Raw genomic sequence first — 4,516 nt, forward strand, 5'->3', positions numbered from 1 at the left:
AAATACACAACACCATGCGTGTTCAGAGATGTTGTGTACAATAAAACTACACAGCCCGAAAAGTGATTATTTAAAATCTCCAATAATGTGAATGAGGCTCAAGAGACAACAAACTATAAGTAAAAAGTGTAACACAATATTTATTGATACATAAAAAATACACACTAATATAATATGTGTAAGGGTAATTACCACTAATGGCACAACCCCTTAAATAGTACAGAAGGATGTAATAAAAAAACTACAGTGAGCACAGACAAACAACTAAACAATTACTCAGTTGTGAACACACAAAAACAAAACAAACAGATAAACCACACTGGGGTTTGCCAAGATACTGACCGGGAATATTGAAAAGTGGGACTGCTGTTATCTGTGCTGATGTAACAGTCAGGACTGCACCGATCAACAGCTAATATTCCGTCCGCTTCAGCTCCTCGGCGATCTGGCACCAGCCAATGGGTGGGCGCGCTGAACAGCCTCACGTGACCTCTACGCGTTTCACAACTGATGCGTCATCAGGGGATGACTAAGCACGTTGTTGCGAAATGCGTTTAGCCCCTGTCCCGTCTCACCTATGTAGTACCAGCCTCCTGGGCATTTCATGCACATGAGGTACACGACATTGCTGGATGAACAGGTGAACCTTCCTCTGCATCACACGTGGAACAAGAGACAGTCCTGTCGGTGAACATTTCTCTGAGTCAAGCCATAAGATGATCTGAAGGTGGCCATACTCAAAGGTAATCTTAGAACACCAAAAGAGAGACAATTGCATGAATACAAATGTATGCAACTGTTAGGGAAACTTAGCGGTGGCCTAAACCGAGACCGCAGCTTTGAGTCCCTACCCTGACAAGAGAACTCTCTTCTCATGAGTGCTAAAGGCCATGTCTATACATACTGTGCTATATGAATGCACACACACCTGTCTCTTACACATACGTATGTACAATGTAATTCTATCCCTATATGCCAATAGGGACCACATAGTATCTACACACATTAATAGTAATGCAACACCCTCTTACATTTCTACACCTACCCACACCATTGGTATACACTCCCACATACACCTTTTGTAAAGCGCTATATACACTGTGGGTGCTTTATAAATGTATAATTACACACATACACATATACTCGTACATTACTAACCTTCAGGGACCATTTAACACCTTATGTAAGAAATCACATACTGCACAGGGGGGAGGGATAGGCTTCAGTCACAGATGCATTCCAGGATGCACTGTTTTTAAGTAAAAACCTTTGTTGCTTTATCCATGGTAATATCGCTGGAAGAAGAGATCAGTGTATCTCAAAAGCTCACACGAATAAAAGCGTTTTGTTAGCCACAGAACGGTATTGTCTATTAGTTTTTGAATATATATATATACACAAAAGTAAAATCAGCGCTAGGACTAGCACAATTGGTGAAATTGTATTTAAAAATAATGTGCAAAAAGAATTAATTGATATAATGCAAATCAAGTATTGAAAAAGGATATTGTGTCTGTAGGATGCAGCTCTAATTAGGATATGCCTATCCAAAGAATATTAAAATAGAGAAAAAAAAGCGCAATCCTACATAGCAATTGAAAATATAGGGAAAATTTATTGTAAAACAACAAAGGCTTGGTTACTGGACATAAATACTAAAAATACACAGACAATAAATGTATATATAACAAACACAATTAGAGGGGTAATCCAAGATAAAAATAAATTGGTAAAATACCAAATATAATGTCCAAAAAGTCTATTGTGGAGGAGTGTATTGCAGGTGATGAATCACTTGTAGCATAGAACAATAGCAAATAGAGGAGAGTAAAAAAGCTGTATATTATCAGTAGTGGGCTGAAAGATAACCTCCGTATTGAAAAGGTTGCTGAAAGATGACAGGTAGGGCAGATGTAGGGAATAAAGGAACGATCACACCAAATAGTGTAACCACGATGAACCCCAAGGGTCCCCGCGTCCCTCCGTCAGCTGCACCAGCGATTGCACGCCGTAAGGTGACCACGTAATGCTGAACCGGGTAACACTGTAAACAGTCTCCTGCTTCCTGTTTCTCCCAGCCTGCCACAGATCTGAAGTTTCAAAGTTGCACACTGCAATGTGTGATCTCCGTTGTAACAGGAGAATATCAGACTCAGCCACACTGAATGTAAAGCGGTGAACTCCCAATAGGTATACCGGCATAAACTTGAATGTATTCCACTCCTCACTCTTTGATCCACACTCCTCCAAACTAACAACTGCTGGACACAGTGACTTAAATCTACGCGTTTCAACAGCTGTTGCGCCGACTTCACACCCTTGAAGAAGTCGGCGCAACAACCGACGAAACGCGTAGATTTAAGTCACTGTGTCCAGCAGTTGTTTGTGGGAAGAGTGTGTCCCATGGTCTCACCAGTCCCATGGTTAAATACTTTTGCTTACAGCATTGGCCAATAACGGCCATCCACTGGTTTATTTACATAGAGGAGCTTGCGCATGCGCGATCATGTACTGCGGGTGAGTTGACTGACCTAGACCGCATGTGAGGAGTATTTACATTCGCCTGCGAGTTACCATGGTGATGTGCGTGGTGACGCTATTGGAGTGTGCAGCGTCGCTCCCTATTGGCTGATATACAGGGAAGTGAATTAAGGAGGATTCAAGCCTTAGGATATCAGCACTCACGGTGATTTTAGCTGTTGCAGCTGGTAGACTCACTGGGATGTTTGCCATTGGTGGGGAGTAGGGGTGTGCACGGGATTGTGGGTATATATGTTTCATGTTTGGCACTCACACTGCATTACCTGGAAGAAGGTCCCATCCTGAGGACCGAAACGTTGGTTGGTTGCGGTACCTATGTTTTAATATATATACTACTTTTTTCTTACTTTTAGTGTGCTGTCTCTTTTTGCCAGGTATGATCTGGTGAACTTGGAATATATATATATATATATATATATATATATATATATATATATATATATATATATATATATATATATATATATATATATATATATATATATATATATATATATATATATATATATATATATAATCATCAATTATATTAATCATTTAAATAACAGTTTTCACTGTTTCATTACATTAAAGTGAATGTATGACGGTACTTTATAATTTTGCTTATGTGGATCAGCATGCAATTTGGGCAGTGTCAACCAAATGGAATAAGACATTTATAACCCTGTTCATTTAATGTACCCATGTATTTGTAACCATGTATCTGTCATCATAACTCTGTGCCCAGGACATACTTGAAAACAAGAGGTAACCCTCAATGCATTACTTCCTGGTAATATGAACAGAGGAACATAGGGCACAATGGATTTAGCATATCAAAAATCATTTATTGAGCCAACACAGTTGTGTGTTGGCTCAATAAATGAGTTTTGATATGCTAAATCCGTTGTGCCCAATGTTCCTCTGTTCATATATCCAGGACTGACTGCAGGCTTTCGTTCTAACACTGGAGCACCGGTAATTGTATCAACTTTTTCAATTTTGAGGTGTGCAGCATTTCTCTCTATTATCTGGACTGTTACTTCCTGGTAAAACATTTTATAAATAAATGTAAGGATTACATATCAGTCTCCGGGTTATTCCACCCCCCCCCCCCCCCACCTCATCCTTCCTATGATGGCACAAACCATTCTGGATAATGATCTACTTCATATGTAAAAATTGGATTAATGAGCTACTTCTATTTGATGCATACTCTAGCATAAAATAAAAAATATATATGATAATAATAAAATACTGGTACCATATATGCGAAAAGAAGACCTTTACTTGTGTCCTGTTGCATGATATAGCAGTGCATTGTAATATTCTTGCACTCCGGGACACTGCAGCAGGTACAGCTTAGTGCTGCTTAAGCTTTATATAATGCTACACTGGAACTACACGGGGTGGCTGTGTACAATATTGATTGTTCTGCAACTCAGAGGATAACACTTGACATAAAAACAAATGATAGTCATCCTGCCCTGGAAATTGATAACCTTATTCAGAAATGCACTCAAGACTTTTTACCAATCACTTCTGTTTGCCTTTTTACACTGTTTGCTATTTTACATTATATCAGAGGATATTTTTGTGGGCTCTTGGGTTTTTTTGCTTCCATTTTATAAAGTACAGGAAATACCAAAATATACAGGAAAGGTAACCCTCACTCAGCCTAAAGGGAAAAGGGGGAGGTGCACCTTTGGGCTAGGTATACGTAGAGACTACTACTAGAGCAAGAAAACCCAGTTATGGGCACTCGGTCACCTTAAGTAATGAACTGATGATAATAAATAAAAACACTTTTAATAAGTTGATTTAAAATAATGGAGTCGTGTCGACTACTAGTTTACCAGGACAGTGTTATCTATCTCTTCGAGAGAGACACCTCGCATTACCAGGGGAGGTTTAACCCCCTTATCCATCCCACGAGGCGTTACTTTCACCCCGATTAGAGTTTGTGGGGTAGGTTATGTAGGTTGTATACTTCTAC

This window comes from Ascaphus truei, chromosome 1 (assembly GCF_040206685.1).
Source record: "Ascaphus truei isolate aAscTru1 chromosome 1, aAscTru1.hap1, whole genome shotgun sequence".
Taxonomy (NCBI): Eukaryota; Metazoa; Chordata; class Amphibia; order Anura; family Ascaphidae; genus Ascaphus; species Ascaphus truei.